Source organism: Theropithecus gelada, chromosome 2, assembly GCF_003255815.1.
Source record: "Theropithecus gelada isolate Dixy chromosome 2, Tgel_1.0, whole genome shotgun sequence".
Lineage (NCBI taxonomy): Eukaryota > Metazoa > Chordata > Mammalia > Primates > Cercopithecidae > Theropithecus > Theropithecus gelada.
The window spans coordinates 62,778,059-62,798,906 of record NC_037669.1 but is presented as its reverse complement, the minus strand read 5'-3'; the positions used below and the strand labels follow the sequence as shown (position 1 = coordinate 62,798,906).

At 38.8% G+C, this 20,848-nt stretch overlaps 1 protein-coding gene and 1 long non-coding RNA gene across 2 annotated transcripts in view; one reads left to right on the top strand and one right to left on the bottom strand.

The window, feature by feature from the left end:
• CNTN4 (contactin 4) overlaps positions 1-20,848 on the top strand; it is a 998,936-nt gene that overhangs the window by 25,728 nt on the left and 952,360 nt on the right. The gene's annotated exons all lie outside the window — the stretch shown is intronic.
• Positions 1-20,848, bottom strand: part of LOC112618486 — a 41,959-nt gene that overhangs the window by 13,831 nt on the left and 7,280 nt on the right. The window contains exon 2 of the long non-coding RNA XR_003118087.1: positions 8,804-8,893. This is a non-coding gene — a long non-coding RNA (uncharacterized LOC112618486). The remainder of the gene's footprint in view (positions 1-8,803; positions 8,894-20,848) is intronic.

The window sequence follows — 20,848 nt, the reverse complement described above, 5'->3', positions numbered from 1 at the left end:
CCTTAGAAATTTACTTTGTGTTTTGGGACCAAGAAATGATTGTTAGAGTTTCGGACTTACAGCTCTTGTCCTGTACCACTTAACTAATCAAAACTATGTTTGGGATGACCAGACAGCTTGATATCATAGCACTGGTCAACCTGACTCTGTAAGTAAAACTGCAACGTGTGGCAAACTAAAAGCACTGAAGATGGTGCATGGCTAAATTAATTCGTCTTGATTAGGCCCTGGCAAATTTTTAAATATATAATCAGATATCAGAATTTAAGATGTGGGATAGTCAAAGCCAAGAATCCAGGAAAAATTCTAACAATTCCACAAAGACAAAAAGCAAAGATGCCAGAAGACTGTGGCCAGGCTTGCTTGTGGAATGAAAATAAAGGGAAAAAAATGACTTAACAGTAGATTAACGGTATACCCTGTCAAAGAGTGTGCCAGAAGTCATGTAAAATTCCCAACCCACTGACAGAGATTCTGGAGAGGTGATGAGAGTGGGGGGGAAGGGATTATCTAAAAAATATGAACAAGGCAGTAATGCAGGATAAGATGCCAGCATCAACTTCCACTGTCACTTCTCAACCCTGTTAGCCATGCCACTGAGGTCAATCAGTATGTTATTAAAAAGGGGAGTTTTAGGTAATGATTACTTTCTTGGCAGATAGAGGATTCTTTTATCTTTGAGGTCATGCATTTTTAAAAGCCTTTGTCTGCATAGATTTATTTAAAACACACACACACACAAACACACACACACACCCCTTAAGCTAGGTACGATGGCTCACACCTAAAATCCCACACTTTGGGAGGCTGAGGCAGGAGGACCACTTGAGCCCAGGAGTTCAAGACCATCTTGAGCAACAAAATGAACTCCTTGTCTGAACAACAACAACAACAACATTATCTGGTATGGTGATGCGTGACTGTGGTCCCAGCTACATGGGAGGCTGAAGCAGGAGGATCCCTTGTGCCCAGGAGGTTGAGGCTACAGTAAGCTGTGTTCATGCTACTGCACTCCAGCCTGGGAGACAGAGTGAAAAACAACCAACCAACCAACAAAAAAACAGCTTGATTAAAGTGTAGTTGATGTACAAAAATCTACACATATTTAATATATTCAATTTGTGAATTTTAATATATGCAGAGATCCATGAGACAATCAGTACAATTAAGATAATAAATATATCTGTTCTCTCCAGAAGTTTCTTCCTGCCCCTGCTCCATGTTTTTGCTGATAAGATCACTTGACATCTACTTGCTTAACAGATTTTTAAGTGCATAAAACAGTATTGTTAACTATAGGCACTATGTTGTGCAGCAGATCTCTAGCACTTATTCATCTTGCATATTGAAGTTTTATACCCTTTGTGTCCTTGAACAATAACTCTCCATTTATCCTTCCTCTATAGGTTCTGTAAGCCACCATTCTACTCTTTGTTTCAGAGTTTGACTATTTTAGATATCTTATATAAGTAGAATCACCCAGTATTTGACCTTCTGTAACAGGCTTATTTCACTTAGCATAATGTCTTCCAGGTACATGTGTGTTGTCACATATGGCAGGATTTCCTTCTTTTTCAAGGCTGAATAATGTTCTGTTCTATCTGTGTGTGTGTGTGTGTGTATGCATGCCACATTTTCTTTATTCATTTATTGATAGATACTTAGGTTGTTTCCATATCTTGACTATCATGAATTAAGTAAACTCCAATGATCATGGCAGTGCAGATATCACTTCTAGATCTAAATCTTTGACATCCTGACTTCAATTCCTTTGGGCACAGATTTCTATGAAGATTTCTTTTTTCTTTTTCTTTTTTCTTTCTTTTTTTTTTTTTTTTTTTGGAGATGGAGTCTTGCTCTCTCGCCCAGGCTGGAGTGCAGTGACTCTATCTCAGCTCACTGCAAGCTCCGCCTCCCAGGTTCTCACCATTCTCCTGCCTCAGCCTCCCAAGTAGCTGGGACTACAGGCACCTGCCGCCATGCCCGGCCAATTTTCTGTAGTTTTAGTAGAGACGGGGTTTCACCGTGTTAGCCAGGATGGTCTCGATTTCCTGACCTCGTGATCCGCCCCCCTCGGCCTCCCAGAGTGTTGGGATTACAGGCATAAGCCACCGTGCCTTCTATGAAGATTTCTAAGTTGCTTGGTTTTTATTTCCGGTGTGTGTGTGTGTGTGTGTGTGTGTGTGTGTGTGTGTGTGGTACATGTGTGCGTGTGTGTTTTAATGTTAAAAACCCCATCACATTTAGAATATCCCTCCTGATGGGTGTGATCAGCACTAATTGTGACTCTGTTGTACTAAAAGCTTTTTCCATAGTGTATCTTCATTGCAAGCAGCCATTGTCTGTGGACTTCTGAATACAGTTATTTGAATGTCTGAGTATTAAAAAATTCACTGTCTTTACAGAATGTCCTCCAGTGAACATAGTTTTTCCTTAGGGCCTCTTAGGATCTCTAACCACTTAAAACCTACAAGCTCTTATGTGATAGGATGGAAAATGAAAAAAAAAAAATCTCTACTGTATGTTAGGATGTCCATACTGCCTATAGCTTCTTAAGATAATGGCCTATGATTCTATCTTGTTTCTGCACCCAATACATGGCACATTTCAGAGTGTTGCAGATTTCCTAGGATTAAAGTGCTTAGTAAATATATGGATGAATTCTAATTTCAGTTTCTTTATCTGGCACCTTTTCTTGTACTTTCTGAGCAATAAGAAGTAGATATCTGAGTTTCTAGTAGATTTATGCCATATAATTAAGAAATATTGATTTAATAATTTTTGTGTCCTGTGAACTTTATTTAATCATTAACTAATAAGATTTATTGAGCATCTTGCAGTTCTGTAGCCCTGTGCTTGATGGTGTTAGCTCCTTAGCACATAATTGTTTTGACTAGAATGGTAATTTAAGGTAAAATGATATACAAAATGGAGTGCTGTGTATGGCAAAGTTGAAAGGAGGTGAGGAGAATATAGCTTCAAACCTGGTTGAAAATTCATCAAGTAGTATTTTTCTTACTTTAGATGTGCTTTGACCTCCTTTGTTTGCAAGCAGTAGATACTTATTTAGGTTCCTTTAACTGCTGGGGGTTTATCAAAAGGTGAAATACAGAAATAAGGAGATGAGAAATACGTCCACATGGGAGATTCTGATGGGAATTCTGGGAAAGCTGCACAACTGTGGCACACCTTGACCTCACCTACATGGAGGGTGGTTCGGAACTAGAAGGTCCTTTGTGACTTTTATCTGATTAGGAGTCATAGCAGTTTGAGGATCCAGTTTTCATGGTTACATAGTTAATTTGGTTTAACTGTTTATTGTGTCTTTTTCATCTTTGTGGTTTGAGTTTTTCTCCTTTCTCAATTAATTGCTAACTCTCTTCTCAAGAGAAGACTGGATTAGTTAAGTTACCATCTTTGCATCTCTGTGGGCAGTGCCCTTGCTGGAATCCACCTGACGCCCTGTGGATCAGCTGCCCTTTGTTGGGTTCCCATCACAGCCCCAATGTGCTGTGGGTGAAGGGGTGACCAGGGTGTTGAGAAAGAGCAAGTGCAAAGAAATTTCAGAAGTACCTTGCTGTGAATCATCCTTCACAGCCTAGTGGGTGCCACCCCTCCCTTTTATTAAATTTTTTAATGAACTCAATATTTGATCAAATTAAGTGGAAAGAGGGAGGGTAGAATAACATGCTCCTGATATAATGGAAAATTCAGGCTAATTGAACTTGTGTGATGTGTCACAATCCTTTGAGAACAAGACCACGATTGAAACGAATCTCTTTTCTCTATTACTTTTTTTGATTGTTTAAAAAAATCAAGAATATTTCTAAAATATCAAAAAATTACATGAGAGATAATTTGAGTATCTTCACTTTTTACACTCCTGCCAAGAGTTCCCCACAACCCCACCAATTATAGAAGGATCAGATTCCATATTGGAAATTTATGCCAATTTCAATTTAGCTACTCAGTGCCAAGAATTCTTGCACCTATAGGATGCTAAAGGTTTGAACTAAATGGAGCCACATTCATCATTGTTGTAGAAATCTGCCAGTGCTTAAAAGGTGCCACAGGGAACTTTAAGTCATGCACCAAATTGAAAGATTGCGAGCTCCACTGGTGTAGTCAAAAGCAAGCTCAAAGCTGAGTGGCATCAAACCAAGAGTAGAAGATAACTTGTTACTGAATTTTGTTCTTCCTCTGAATGCCACTCTTTCAAGCAGAGCGGGGAAAATATGAAGTTCGTGTTGTTAAAAGATATTTATTTCCACACCCTAATTTCTCTTTCAAATTTCAGGCTTTTGCAGAGAGTGTTTCACTGAAACTTTTAAAGAAAGTGACACGTTACTACATGGAAAGACGAAGATAGAGTCTGGTTGGTAATGATTATACAGTCAGGGCTTTATCTGCTTGCAGATAATTTGTGGCTTATTTTTAACCGTCTGCCAGTTTCTTTTCTCATTGTTCCATTTACCTGCTGATTGCAACCCTGAGCCAATCAGTCATTTTTGAGCACTTGGTGAATTCTACTTTTTTAAACTGGCCAGAAGAAAACACATATTTCCAAAATGGACATATTGATACTAGCTAATATTTATTGAATACTTATTATGCAGCAGATTCAATAGTTTAAATTTAATGTTTACAGAAACCTCACCATGGCAAGAATTATTATTACCCTTTTACTGTTGAATAGGGCGAGGCTTAGAAAGGTAAGTAACTTGTAAAAGTCTTAAAGGTAGTGAATGGCAGAGCTAGGGCTTGGATCCAGTGGAAACCTGGTCAATATTAATCCTGCACTGAGATATGATCACAATCTGAAGACTGTGAACAACACTAAGACAGATTTTGTCAAACAAGCTGATATCATGAGGAGGTCAGTTTGGATGATGATGTTAATCCATACCACGTCTCAAGAATAACTTAGGATGTTTAGCTTGTGGTGTAAATTCAGTGCAGGGGGATGTAATCGATGTCTTCATTTACATGAAACAATTTCAAGTGGAAGAAGATAACTTGTTACTGAATTTTGTTCTTCCTCTGAATGCCACTCTTTCAAGCAAAGCGGGGAAAATACGAAGTTTGTGTTGTTAAAAGATATTTATTTCCACACCCTAATTTCTCTTTCAAATTGCAGGCTTTTTCAGAGAGTGTTTCACTGAAACTTTTAGATCTGCTTTGCATTTGCACAGGGGTAAGATCTAAGACATATTAAAGAAAACCATAAAGAGCCAACTGAATGAAATCATTCATCAATGAGTGTGTTTCCACAACATGTAGTGAGTGTCCTATCAATGGAAACTTTAACAAACTAGCTAGATTTTGGTTTTATAGGACTCTTAGATCTATGGATTGATTAAGATGTGTCTGTAATATTAGATGTATCTTAGAGAATACTTATCCAAAATGTACTTCATGGAACATGGAGGAGCTACAGACTAACATTTTCTGTGGTCAAATGTTTGGGAAATGCCTCATTTATTCATTCATAATATAGTAACATTGGAAATATATGCCAATTTCAATTTAGCTGCTCGGTGCCAAGAATTCTTGCACCTAAACTATTTAGGAAAAGAAAAAAAAAACACAAAATTTCATAAACTTTATGAAGCTAACATTTCCTGAGCTTTAACATTCTACATTTGTTGTTATTTTTTGATAGTAGGAAAGCCTTCTTGTGATACCATTAAGATCCCATAGAACATTGCAGATGCTTGTCCAAACCTGCCAAAAAATAACATCGTGTGCAGAGACTTTCCGTGGGCATTGGGTGCAGCTATTTGTAATGAGAAACAAAATAACTGTTGGCTTCCTTGGTAGACTTGTGAGAACCAGTAGTTCTGCATGGTGCAGGGATAAAGTTGTTTTAGGTATCTATTTTGCATTCTCTTTCATTCTAGGAAATAATCAAGTGTTGGTGGCATTAAATTTCCTTTAGCACACATGTAAAGAGGGCATGTTTATGGACTTTGACTTTAATTTCTTCTAACAAGCCTTATTTTCCCTGAGTATGTTTCTACTTACTTAAAAACAGATGCTGTCTGAAAAATTCATGAAAACCGAAAATATGCTGGAGACTTTGGAGAGAAGCTCTTCACCCTGTTATTAAAGTTAGATTGTTTTTAACAATTTTTTTTTGCATCATCTGCTTGGCAGTTAACCTCATGACCTTGAGAAACCTTTCTGGCTTTCCTATAACTCAGTTTCTTTCATTTGCCTACCTACTTAACCAGATTGTACATAAAATCACATAGTATGTATAAAAGGTTATATTAACAGGTAGATCCTTTCAAACCCACTTATATTGGTGGTTTTGTTAATGAATATTGCATTTGTGGCAGATAGACATGCTTCCTTAAATGAAAGTTTTCAAAACTGGCATTATAAGTAAATTTTACGTATTATCAGTTGCTTGCTGTCAAAACTATTTGCACTGTGAATTGGAATACATCTTAAGAAATTATTTTAAAAGATGTAAATAACTAGTGGTAAAGTGATAGAGCACATCATAACTTTCTTCATTATCATAAGTAATGTAGCTTTGTCCATATGTTACTATCATTTGAATAATTCCTATTTGTATTGCATGGGGGTTTGCACACTTTTGTCATCAACTTTTCTTTTTTATTTTCAAAACATAGTCTCAGGATTTTTCTTCTGAAATTAAAATTTAACCCTAAAGAAAATATGCCACAGTAGTTTAGTCTGCTTTTCTGGAGCTCTGAACCATTGAGGGCCAGAACTGACACTATAAGCAGGAGCAGCAGTCCCAAGATGGGATTCAAATATCAACCTTTGATTTATCTGATTCAGTATGAGTAAGAGGATACAATATGAGTGAACAGCAAACCTGCGAGAAACCTACAAGTATAAAACCAACGGTATTTAATTCAGGTAATAAAATAGAATTCTTAAACACACTCTAAATTAAAAATCCAGGAGATGCAGTTCTAATTACATACCTTAACTAGAAGTAGGATATTTGCAGCTTATCAAGTTATATGTAAATTTGTTCCTTTGGCACAATTTGCCTATATAAGCAGTATTAGTTCAGAATAAAATGTTTATTTGTTACTGAAATTGGCTGTAGTGTAATTTTCTGTGTTTTAATACATTGTCTAAGTTTTGTGGGATCACCCTAGAGAGAACTGTGTGGTGTTTATTTTTTGAATAAACAGGTTTTTTGAATAATAATAACTTACATATCTATAGTCTCTTATCTGAAACCCTTGGGGTCAAATGTAGTTTAGAACTTTAGATTGTAGAACGGTAGTATGCTACTAGTGCTGTATGCTATGGGACATTCCAATAGAGAATCTTGGGCAATGGCCAAGCACGTTGACATTTCTTAGTGCTTGAATGGGATAAAGATCATAAAGAGCATCTTTTTTCAGCTGAGGTCAGGTTGGGCTGACAACGTGTTTGGTTTTTCAGAGCATTTTGCATATTAGAGCTGCAGATAAGGGATTATGGACCTGTAATATTAAATATAATAGCTGACATGTTTTGTGTTTATTTCAAGCCAAACATAGTACTTTACTTGTATTATCTCACTTAATCTTTGCAACTCTTTGAAGAAGGTGATAGTATTAATTTTGTTCTACAGATGAAGAAGAGTTTCAGAGAAGTTAAGAAACTTGTCTAAGGATACATACACCTAGTAAGGAAGTGGTAGAGTTATATTTCAACTAAGTTGAATTAGACACCAAATCTGGTGTGCACAATAACTAGTTATCCTCCTTGTATTCAGTGTCTCTGATCTGCAGCCCATAGACTCAGTCTTACATCAACATAAAGGAAATTAATAGGAAGGGTATCAGGTGACAGAGTATCAGGCCTAGGGAATAATTGGGGGAAAGAATGGGTCTCAGTAGCAACACTTCTTTGACAGTCTTTCTTGGCCATTTCCATTAGAATACATAAACTTCTAGTAGCAGTAAGATTCAGATGAGAGAGAATACTTGAGCTCATGTTGCCGTTAGCTAGGGTAAAGTAGGGTGTCACAAATCCAGCATGAAGGAGCAGTTTTCCTAAAGGAAAGTTGATTGCTCTCAGCAAAAGATGTGATTTACGTTAGACAGCAAACTCCTGTAAAATGTCCATTCTATGGATGATTGATTAATTGCAGATGAAACTAACATTTGGATGAAAACCCCAGTTAGTTTTTTAAGTATAATCCATTTTAAGTTTACCACCTGCTTGATGCCAGCAAAACAGTGAACTTGGCGTCTGAATACTCAGATTCCTGTCCCAGTTCAGACACTTTCTAGGTCTTGGATCTCAGATCTAGAATCAGTGAGCTTTTTTCTTATTTGTAATCTGAGAGCAACAGTACATCTCCTAATTTACCTAGTGGGCATTGTGTTAGCTAAGATAGCTCAGAGAGCTTCTGGAAGTTCATACCCTATGTGTTCATATTTCCCATGCTGACTCTGTGTTTTCCTTGGATAACTGGCAGATGCAGTCAGGGGGATCCTGCATAACTTCTGCGGCCAAGTCATAAGGAGCCTTGCAGTGTCCACCTTGTTTTCTTGGCATCTTCACTCTAGGGGAAGCTACTGCCATGTAAGAAGTCTGATCATTATGCTGTGAGGAAGCCCAAGCTAACCACATGGAGAAAGATCAATTCCTGGCCAGCCAGCTGCTATTCTAGCTCTCCCAGCTAATGTGCCAGACATGTAAATTACCTTGGACATCCCCACCCAACCGAACCATTAGTTCATTTCAGTCTGAAGTGCTATCTGACTGAAATGGCATGAGCGATGCCAAGGGACAACTGCCCAGCTGAGCCCAGACCACTCACAGAAACATGAGGGGCAATAATCCACGGTAATAAGTCACTAGGTTTCCCCGTAGTTTGTTATCCAATAGCAGACATCCAGAAATAGGTTTGCTGTGAAGAAGAGAGATAATGTGTTATATTCCTCAAATGAAGGTGAGCAGCTGTTTTATTATAATTGTTTTGACAATCCAGAAAGCAAGGTCTTTCTCTCTAATATCCTCAGAGGTTTCATTACAATTTGCCATTGTGATGAGGATAGTGATCATGCTGTACTCTCTGGACGGGGATAGAGAATGAGTGTTTGTGATTGGCCAGCATCCAAGATTGTCATCATTTTTCCTTAGTGCAGGAGTTTAAAACCTTCTGCCATTTTCTCACTCATATTTATATTTTCACAGTGAATGGGATTTTCTCTAATACGATTACTGTCATAAAGTCGCTTATTTAGAACTTCTGATGGATCCTCATTGTGGATGACAGGGCCCATTTCTGTGTTTTTGTAGACTTTCCCTCTGTCCAGAAACTATAGGGGAAATAAGATGTGATAGATTTTGAAAAAGTGATAGCAAGTCAAGAACAGTTGGCCAAACAACTTTCCATCAATTGGGACAGGCTGCCAGAGTGAATGTCAAAGAGAAATTGGTTCTTGGATGGTTTTACGGAACAAGAAGATAATGAAACTGAGAAATAAGAAAGAAGTAGGAGGCATGCAGAGGGACAGAAATGAAGGATTTGATATTAGGACACCAGAGCAATCAGTAGTAGGTTGTATAGCAGGAGTTGAGAAGCAGGAGGAGGAAGCAACTAAGGGTTGGTTGGAACTTCAACACTTAATGGGTTCATTCCCTCCTATCTGTAATTAATTCTAGCTTTAGTTACTTCATTTTCTCCTTAGAGGAAGATAAAGTGACCTGGACTGTCTTCTTTATGTTATAGTTGTTTAGAATCAAAGGGCATTTTCTGTAATGTCTCTTTTCCCAAGTAATTCTTAAGATTTCTTAAGTGTCATTGTCTCATCAGATGGAGTCATAAAATGCATGGAGATCTCCATACATTTTATGACTGTTGCTAGCAGAGGACTGGAATAACATAATGATGGTATTTTGCAAACAGTGATGAGGAGCAAATTGCACATTCCAATGTCAGTCTGTTCTCAAAAGAGTATAGCTCAAAGTTTCTACAAAGCTTTTTGAAAGCTTTTCTTTTTTGAAATGAGTTTCTGATTTCTGTTTTTCCTAGCTATACATAGATTTTATTTTGAGGAAAATTTTAGGTGTAACATTATCCTTAATATTTACTGATTTGCTGTAGAATTCTAAACCGGACAAATGAAAGCCCTTGAGGATGAGAAATTTATATTCTAACATAGCGAAATAAATATATGTCTTGCAACTTGAATTGTTGTTAGGAAATTACTTGTGTGCCTGAGTTCATGAATTATTTAATTTAAGATTATTTTCCTTTTTCTAATTTATCACTGGCTAAGTCCTTTAACAATCTTTTGATTTATTAAGAGTCATTTTCCAGAATTAGATTTAAAGCTCTATTGTTTTCTTATGATTTTCCTATGAAAATTGACTATGTCTCTTATAAAGGCTATTTTTCTCTTCTATGACTTATCTCATTTCTCTATTATGAAAGGCAATCATTTTAAAACTGATGAAATTTTAAAAAATTGACCTAAGCTGGTTAAAAAACCAGCCCATTTCATGATCCTTCTTCACTTACTGGAAAAGACTGTCAAGTCAGGAGTTGGGGAATGTTCCGACCTCCATTAAGAGGTAGATGACTTGCTTGTGTCTAGAGGCGTTTGTGTCATTTGCCCCTCAGTGCTTGCTGCAGTTTTAAGGAAATTGTTCTCCTATTGAGGTTATGTATCAGAATTACTCATGAAACTTTTTATTAATAGAGATTCTCTGGCCTCACAATGAGGTTTATTAAATCAGAATCTCCAGGGCACTGGTGTGCTGAGCGAGCCTCCTAGGTGATTTGAATTCGTACCCAGTCTGCATCTGAAAACCACTGCTTTTCAAAGAAAGGCAGACAGGTGGATGGATGATAGGATCCAGTCTGACACATGGAAAAGCTACAAGAAGGGAGCATGGAGAAATCCTTCATTTAGGGAGACATGAGTACTGTGAATGATGGTGTAATCACTACTAAAAATTTCTCAGGTTTCTAAGGAAGTTTTATGTCCTCAGCTGTCTTGATGGTGTCTCCAGCCAAGCTCTAATGCAGTGATTCCCAACTAGGGGCATCTTGGTCTCCAGGGGCTATTTGACAATGACTGGTCCTATTTTTGGTTGTGATAACTAAGGGGATGCCACTGGCATCTAGTGATTAGAGGCCAGGGATGCTGCTGAACATCCTCAGTGCAAAGGGAGCCTTGTGTTAGTCAGAATTCTCCAGAGAAACAGAACATACATGATGGCCCAGCTTATGTGGGAATCATGCAGGAGTTTTCTCTTACTCAGGTTTTTGTCCTCTTTTGAGCTCCAGTTGATTGGATGAGGACCTCCCACATTATGGAGGGCAATCTGCTTTACTTAGTCCAGAGATTCAAATGTTAACCTCATCCAGAATATTCTCACAGACACACCCTGAATTACATTTGACCAAATGTCTAGTCAACCTGTGGCCCAGTCAAGTTAATATATAAAATTGACCATCACAGCCCCTTACAACAAAGAGTTATCAAGCCCCAAATGTCAGTAGTGTCAAGGCTGGAAAACCCTGATCTAGTGAAGTGCAACAAAATCCTCAAAATAAAAGTATTCTGGGGGCCAGCATTGAAAAGAATGTGGCAGGGCCAGGCAGGAGAGCATTAGTGGACCTTGTGGACCTTGAGGAAGCCAGATGAGATAAAGAGGAGGAGAGGGCATGAATATAGGATAAAAGCTCAAGACAGGAGGAGATGGGGTTAAAATGAACATCAGGAACTTGGAAAGAGGGATGTTCATCAGAATGTTATTTTTCCTAGCAGTGTTATGTAAAATGCAAGTGCTATCTATCTTAAAGTCTGAAAAAGTTAGGGCCAATTTAACATCAACTTCAAGATAGTAAATCTTTATTCTGTAAGATGTAATGGTAGTTTTTAAGCCATGAAAATTGGAAATGTAAGACAATGGTAGCATATGTGAGCCAGAGAGAATTTGATGGTAAATTTGTAGTATAGAACTTTAGACTTGTTTTTACCAGGAAGAAGCATCAGAGAAACAGTGAGAGTAATCAACGCATATTTGTTGTATTTCCGAGGCTGGTAATGGAGCTAAAGTGTGGGGCAGAGCTTTTTATTTGAGAAAGTGGGGAAATGGGGCTGGTCAATGCAGATGAAAGGGTACTAGGGGAACCTTATCATGTAAAATACACTCTCTGTCTTCACAAGTGTAGCTCTAATTGCCTGACCTGTGTGCAGATTTGTTGTTCAGAACAAATGGGGTTACCACAAGTATGGAAAATGGTTCCTGGTCTACAGTGAATTGGAGAGACTAGAGAGGCAGGCTAGTGCTCTTAAATAGCAGTGACCCATCTGAGTTCATTTTTCATCACCTTTCTGGTAAATATTCCTAATTTTCTCTAGGGGATGTGCTTTCTCCATGTTTGATCTGTTTTTTCTGAGAGGTGTTTGGTTCATCCTGGTTGTAGGGTTGGGTTTGTGATACAGACATAGCCTCTCAGAGGCGTTTGGCCATAAGTCTTATCCAGATGTGGGCTCATGACGCCAGGTCAATCTAGTCAGATCTGCTGATGCTAATTCTGAGGCTCTTTTCTTTCTTTACTTTTGTATTTGGAGGTGTAAGGGTGTAATCCCAAGTTCTTGGCCATAATTTTGCCATACTATAGAAAGGGACCTTTTCAAAATGTAGTTAATTCAATGAAGACCAGAGTTGAGAGACCTTATATCATTTGTGCTCCTGGATGAACCTGTACCTGAAGCAAGGTTGTCCCAGTATTCTGTTATGTAAACTATTAAATTTCTTTTTGGGTTATACTAGTTTGTGTTGTTTCTTTCACTAATGACTGAACAAATTACTAAAAGATACACTGAATTATTAGGAGAAACTGTCCAATTAGTAAGTGATATAGCCAACTAATAACTAATTAATTAATGTTTCGTACTCTATTATTTGGGGCTCTGTGTATATCTTGGTAATACTCTTCCATTCTTGTTTGTGTTTTGGAGAAGTTGACAAAAATGCAAAGGCTGTCTCTGGTAATGCTTGGTTTAAAGCATATTTCATATTCAGAAAGTTGTTTTATTTGAGAAGCGACGTGATAATTGGTTTTGAGAGTATACATCTTAGACAATTAAATGGTTACATTGCTTGCTTCCTGGGTTTAAAAAAAAAGAAAAAAATCAAACAAATCCAAGGGTATTCCAGTTGTATAAATAGGGACAACACAGTTTATGCTATTTGTAATTACAGATACCACTCAAAAGAATTGATTCTGTTTACTTTTGTATTAGTGTACTGTGGAAAGTCATTAATTATAAAGTCTGTTCTTATCCAACAACATGCAATAAGTAAAGATGAAAATAGAGAGATTATTAGTTTGAATAACTGGTTGCATGCCATCCAGTTTTATATGATTGTTGAAATGCAAACAAAACAAAACAAAACCCCACAGTTCTTAAATAGGACATTTGTGACATAAAAAATTAGAATCTAGGAGCAGGAAAATATTTTCCCAGTATCTAGAGCCATTGAATCAAAATAATTGTGTAGATCACACTTTAGTTCAGATATAACCTAAATAAATTCTCTAGCCAGGGCACCCATCTGTCAAAAAATAAAACTCTGGCCCTTATTTAAAATGGCTCCTTTAGACTGAGGTCATCTAGCTGTATCTAAATTGGACATGAAATGTCAATTTCATACCTTTCAGTGGCACATTTCATATTGCTCTACTTAAGGTTACGTCAGCTTTACCCATAAAATGCAAGTGATTTAAGTCTTATTCTAAATGAACTAACCAGATATATCAGCAATGGGCACTGCCTTGCCACTGCAGACAAAGGGAATGTGTGAAGGGAAGACAGAAACCACTTCTTCTGTTTCTTAACTCTGGAAGTATGAGGTGTTCCAGGTCGGATGTCTTGTCTATATTTTCGTTCCTTGTTAATGATAATTTGGGGGTGAAGGGATTAGAAAGATGCTTTATTAAAAATGAATTTTATTGTCTGCAGGCGATTTACTTGCTTAAGTTATATTTGTGAGTTATTATATGTAACTTTATCACATTGGAAAGTTTATGAACCTTGTGTAGAAAGAAGATTGCATTTGGGGAGCTATGCACATCATGGCTTTTTCACAAGTGATAGAAAAGTACTGCAGATGATTTAAGGAGGAAGAAATGAATTTTTTGAAAGATTTTGAGTCCAGCAGGGAGATAGGACAGTCAGTCTTGGATGATGGCACGGACAAAGCCAAAGCGGGCCAGGCAGGCAAGGGAGTAGTGTTGTGAACACCCTACCCCACTCCTACCTACTGCACCTGAGTGTTGCAACTGCCTGTGTTGCCACTATGTAAATACTGCTCCTTAATATCTGCTTGTTTGGATCCGAATTCAGAGCCCTGGGGACAGTGCATCTCATTGGCTGAGCATGTATCAGCCGTTGGTAACCAAGCTGCAAAGAGGCTGGGAAAGTAAGTAGTCGGCTCATTTAGCTTCTAACTGGAATGTGATCATCTCCCAATATGTATGTCCGTTCTTTCTTTCTCTTTCTTTCTTTCTTTCTTTCTTTCTTTCTTTCTTTCTTTCTTTCTTTCTTTCTTTCTTTCTTTCTTTCTTTCTTTCTTTCTTTCTGTCTCTCTCTCTCTCTTTCTTTCTTTCTTTCTTTCTCGCTCTCTCTCGCTCTCTCTCGCTCTCTCTCTCTCTCTCCTCCCTCCCTCCCTTCCCTCCCTCCCTCCCTCCCTTCCTTCCTTCCTTCTGTCCTTCCCTCCCTCCCTCCCTCCCTTCCTTTCTTCTTTCCCTCCCTCCCTCCCTCCCTCCCTCCCTTCCTTCCTTCTTTCCTTCCCTCCCTCCCTCCCTTTCTTTCATTCAGATGGAGTCTCGCTCTGTTGCGCAGGCTGAAGTGTAGTGGTGCAATCTCGGCTCACTGCAACCTCTACCTGCCGGGTTCAACCGATTCTCCTGCCTCAGTTCCCTAGTTGCTGGGACTACAGGCGCCAACCATCACGCCTGGGTAATTTTCATGGTTTTTTTTTTTTTTTTTTTAAAGAGGCGGGGTTTCACCATGTTGGCCAGGCTGGTCTTGAACTCCTGACCTCAAGTGATCCACTAGCCTTGGCCTCCCAAAGTACCGGGATTACAGGTGTGAGCTGCCATGCCCGGCTCCAGTATGTCTTCTTATAGTGGGGGTATCTCAAAAGAGGAAGAAGCTTCAGATGCTTGGCAGCTGAAATGGTTAATTTTATGTCAACTTGACTGTATCATGGGGTGCCTGGACAAAACATTGTTTCTGGGTGTTACTGTGAAGGTGTTTTAGGTTGAGAACACCATTAGAATAAATGGACTCAGTAAAGCAGGTTGTGAGTGGGCATCATCCAATTCACTGAGGGCATGAATAGAACAAAAATACCAAAGGGGGAAGAATTAAGAATTTGTCCCTTTCTCTTCCTGCCTGCTGGTTGATCTGCGACATTGGTCTTCCCTGGCCTGGAACTGGTATNCTTTCTTCTTTCCCTCCCTCCCTCCCTCCCTCCCTCCCTTCCTTCCTTCTTTCCTTCCCTCCCTCCCTCCCTTTCTTTCATTCAGATGGAGTCTCGCTCTGTTGCGCAGGCTGAAGTGTAGTGGTGCAATCTCGGCTCACTGCAACCTCTACCTGCCGGGTTCAACCGATTCTCCTGCCTCAGTTCCCTAGTTGCTGGGACTACAGGCGCCAACCATCACGCCTGGGTAATTTTCATGGTTTTTTTTTTTTTTTTTTAAAGAGGCGGGGTTTCACCATGTTGGCCAGGCTGGTCTTGAACTCCTGACCTCAAGTGATCCACTAGCCTTGGCCTCCCAAAGTACCGGGATTACAGGTGTGAGCTGCCATGCCCGGCCCCAGTATGTCTTCTTATAGTGGGGGTATCTCAAAAGAGGAAGAAGCTTCAGATGCTTGGCAGCTGAAATGGTTAATTTTATGTCAACTTGACTGTATCATGGGGTGCCTGGACAAAACATTGTTTCTGGGTGTTACTGTGAAGGTGTTTTAGGTTGAGAACACCATTAGAATAAATGGACTCAGTAAAGCAGGTTGTGAGTGGGCATCATCCAATTCACTGAGGGCATGAATAGAACAAAAATACCAAAGGGGGAAGAATTAAGAATTTGTCCCTTTCTCTTCCTGCCTGCTGGTTGATCTGCGACATTGGTCTTCCCTGGCCTGGAACTGGTATTTATACCATCCTGGTTATCAGGCCTTCAGACTTGAACTGGAATTACACCATTAGCTCTTCTCTGGATCTCCAGCTTATAGATGGCAGATTTTGGAACTTCGCAGTCTCCTTAATCCTATGAGCTAATTCTTTATAATAAATTTTCTTCTTTCTATCTATCTATCTATCTATCTATCTATCTATCTATCTATCTATCTATCTCGCCTATGGGTTTTCTTTCTCTGGAGAGCTCTGACTAATAGAGTAGCCAAAGCAAAGACAGTTTTTCTGTGTATGGTTTTATGGGGAGTGGATTTTCAGGAAAGCAGGACAAAGATTTTTTCCAGGGCACTTGGGTAGTGCATCTTTTTTCCTCTAACAAATGGGGGAGAATGTGGCCTTCTGAGTATTGGGTTTGCTTAATGAACCAGGAGAACCAATGTTTATAAATATTCCTTTAAATGGAAGAGCATAGATCCTGGTTCATAGTGCCCGTAGTATATTTGTAATATTTTCATCACACCCCTAGGCCAAAGAGAATACTCAACATTAAGTAGTATTATTCATTAGGTAGGTAGGTTGAAGCAAGTGAATAAGAATTTATGTACTAACATAATTTGAAAAAATATATATCTTTTAAAAAAACACACAAATTGAAATAAATTTTTTTTTCTTAAATAACCACCATTGCTTACTAATGGGATATATCCTCCTTTTGGGCCCAGAATGACTTCACATACATTGGAATTAGATTGGACAGTGCTACCTGATTCCCTGTCTGCATTGATTTTCATGAAGCACATTTTATTACAGCAATGGCTATGAACCCAGCTTTGCAAAGATATAACATAATGAAAAGGAATGTAATGCAATCAAATATTGAAACTGCAAACTACCTCGAGCTATCCCGAAAGTTGAACATAGCTTGGGAGTGGTAGACATAGATTGTCATTGAGATTCTAATGTGATGATGATGACAACTTGAGTTGAAGGGCATTCTTGCAAGACTGCTTGGTTGGGGAGTGTCAGGCCAACTGGATGGCTCTGGAATGAAGAACCTGGGAAAAACTATGCCAGTGTGCACAGTGCACACTCTTCCTTAGTGTAACCACTCTGCTTCTGATGTGTTTTGTTGTCTAAATCAGTCAGGAACCTATCACAGATGTGTGCATCTTTTCCTTCCAATCCACAAAACCCACCTGATACGATTTGTCTGTGTCCCCACCCAAATTTCATCTTGAATTGTAACCCCTATAATTCCCCCATGTCATGGAGGGAACCCAGTGGGAGGTAATTGAATCATGGGTGCAGGTCTTTACCATGCTGTTCTTATAATAAGTCTCACAAGATCTGATGGCTTTATAAAGAGGGGTTCTCCTGCACAAGCCCTCTTGCCTGCCACCATGTAAGATGTGCCTTTGCTTCTCCTTTGCCTTCCACCATGATTGTGAGGCCTCCCCAGCCATGTGGAACCGAGATTCCATTAAACCTCTTTTTCTTTATAAATTGCCCAGCCTCAGGTATGTCTTTATTAGCAGTGTGAGAACAAGCTAATACACTAACTGAAATAATGTACCTTTTAAAATCCTTATTTATGGATTGATGAGAAAACAGAGCTTTCGTTTTATATGATTAACAGAAGATGAGTGCCTCTGTTGCCCAGATCAGACTGTCTTAGTTCATTCAGGCTGCTATAACAAGTTACCATTATCTGGGTAGCTTCTAAACAACAGAAATTTATTTCTTACAATTCTAGGGACTTGGAAGTCCAAGATCACGGCAACTTCAGACACTTTTGGGGAGGGCCCACTTCCTGGTTCGTAGATGGACCTTCTTACTGTATTCTCACATGGGTAGAGGAGGTAACAGAGCTCTCTGGAGCCTCTTTTATAAGGGCACTAATCCCATTCATATCCTAATTACCTCCCCAAAAGCCCCAACTTTTAATAGCATCACCTTGGGTATTAGGATTTCAAGATATGAATTTTGGGGGAACATACACATTCATAGCATAGGCCAGTTAAGAACGAGGTATATATGAAAGCATGGCTTTTCTTTCTTGGTACAAAGCTGGTGTATGCCTCAAAATTTATATTTTGCACTCAGAAAAATTATTCCTTTTATTCCCTGAACTGCTTGTTCATGTGATCTCTACTTATGTATGCCCAGGTTTTTGATGTGTGTATGAGTTGGCTGTTTCATTGTGATGGAACATCTTTTGATTGTGTTAAGAATTCCATCTTCTTTTCTTTAAAGATCCTGTTTTATAATCTGCCAGCCTGGAGCACACTCAGTATACAGTCTTCAAGGTTACGGGTTATGTGAAACTTTCAAATGAAATATTACTTACTCCTGTTCTTCAGCTGGAATATCAGTTGCTGGGCGAGTTGGAGAAAAAAAATCCTAAAATGCAGAGCACCTTAGCATTTCTACAATGTTGTTATGTGGGGTATTGTGATAGGCAGAATGCTGGCCCTGCCCCAAAGATGCCAGTGTCCTCATCTCTGGAACCTCTGAATATGCTACCTCACATGGCAAAAGGGACTCTGCCAATATGATGAAGGTAAGGATCTTAAAATTAGGAAAAAATTCTGGATTATCCTGGTGGACCCAATATTTTATAAGGGTACTTATAAATGAAAGATAGGGACAGGAGCTGTGATTATGTGATTGCTGACTTTGAAGATGAAAGAGGAACATGAGCCAAGGATCAAGGTCAGTCCCTAGAAGCTGGAAAAGCCAAGAAAACAGACTCTCTTATAGATCCTCCAAAAGGAACAGGAAGGAAGCCCAGCCCAGTCTTAATTGTAGCTCAGAGAGACCCATTTTAGACTTCTGATTTCCAGAACTGTAAGATAGTAAATGTGTATTGCTTTAAATTACTACATTTGTGGCAATTTGTCACATCAGTAGTAGGAAATGAATACAGCTATAAAGTGGAAGAAACCATGGAAAGTTCACTGAGCCTTTTTAGATTAATCTTTAACTCATATTCTAAAATCATATAGCTCCCTGAGTCTCAAACTGATAACTACATAACTACACTTTCACTGTTCTCAGGTTTACTACGAGCAGAATTACCCCGTACTGGTGTTCAGGCAGATGTATTCTCACTATGAAATGCTTTTTAATTGGCGTTCTTATGATTGCCTCCAAAATGTTTAAACCTTTTGACAGTTGCATCCATTTTATGAATCCGTCTTCAGTAGTAAAGATTGAAATGCTCTAAACCACCAACAATTAGTAGTTTAATCAGGAACTGAGAGTGGTTTTATAAATCCGAACCTGCTGGTCATTAGACCTCACTGCCATCATTATGTATTTCTTCATGCTGATGCATCTCACATTCATTTTTTGACATTTTAATGATTTCTGTCATAGGCATATTAACTGTCCACGTGTAAATGTGATGGACACTGCTTTGGTTTAGCATGGGGCTATTTTGATTGGTCATACAGCCAAAGAAGGAAGTAAAGGATATAAACAGTGTGGGTGCTTGTATTTTTTTCCAATATTTGTGGAAGCATCTGTTTCTACATATGATTGGCACAAATGATATCTTTTTGTAAAAATATTTCATAATTTCTCCAAAATATACCAGCTTTCTGGTTTTGTTTTTAGAGCTAGAGACTTTGTCTGCCCTCCTGACTTTTGGATATTCTTTCTTTCCTTTTTTTTATTCTTTTTTTTTTTTTTTTTTTTTAATACTTTAAGCTCTAGGGTACATGTGCACAACGTGCAGGTTTGTTACATATGTATACATGTGCCATGTTGGTGTGCTGCACCCATCAACTCGTCAGCACCCATCAACTTGTCATTTACATCAGTTATAACTCCCAGTGCCATCCCTCCCTCCTGCCCCCTCCCCATAATAGGCCCCAGTGTGTGATGTTCCCTTTCCCACGTCCAGGTGATCTCATTGTTCAATTCCCACCTATGAGTGAAAACATGTGGTGTTTGGTTTTCTGTTCTTGCAAAAGTTTGCTGAGAATGATGGTTTCCAGCAGCACCCATGTCCCTACAAAGGACACTAACTCATCCTTTTTTATGGCTGCATAGTATTCCATGATGTATATGTGCCACATTTTCTTAAAACAGTCTGTCACTGATGGACATTTGGGTTGATCCAAGTCTTTGCTATTGTGAGTGGTGCCGCAATAAACATACGTGTGCATGTGTCTTTATAGCAGCATAATTTATAATCCTTTGGGTATATACCCAGTAATGGGATGGCTGGGTCATATGGTATTTCTAGTTATAGATCCTTGAGGAATCGCCATACTGTTTTCCACAATGGTTGAACCAGTTTACAATCCCACCAACAGTGTAAAAGTCTTCCTATTTCTCCACATCCTCTCCAGCACCTGTTGTTTCCTGACTTTTTAATGATTGCCATTCTAACTGGTGTGAGATGGTATCTCATTGTGGTTTTGATTTGCATTTCTCTGATGGCCAGTGATGACGAGCATTTTTTTCATGTACCTGTTGGCTGTATGCATGTCTTCTATTGAGAAATGTCTGTTCATATCCTTTGCCCACTTTTTGATGGGGTTGTTTTTTTCTCGTAAATTTGTTGGAGTTCTTTGTAGGTTCTGGATATTAGCCCTTTGTCAGATGAGTAGATTGCAAAAATTTTCTCCCATTCTCTAGGTTGTCTGTTCACTCTGATGGTAGTTTCTTTTGCTGTGCAGATGTTCTTTAG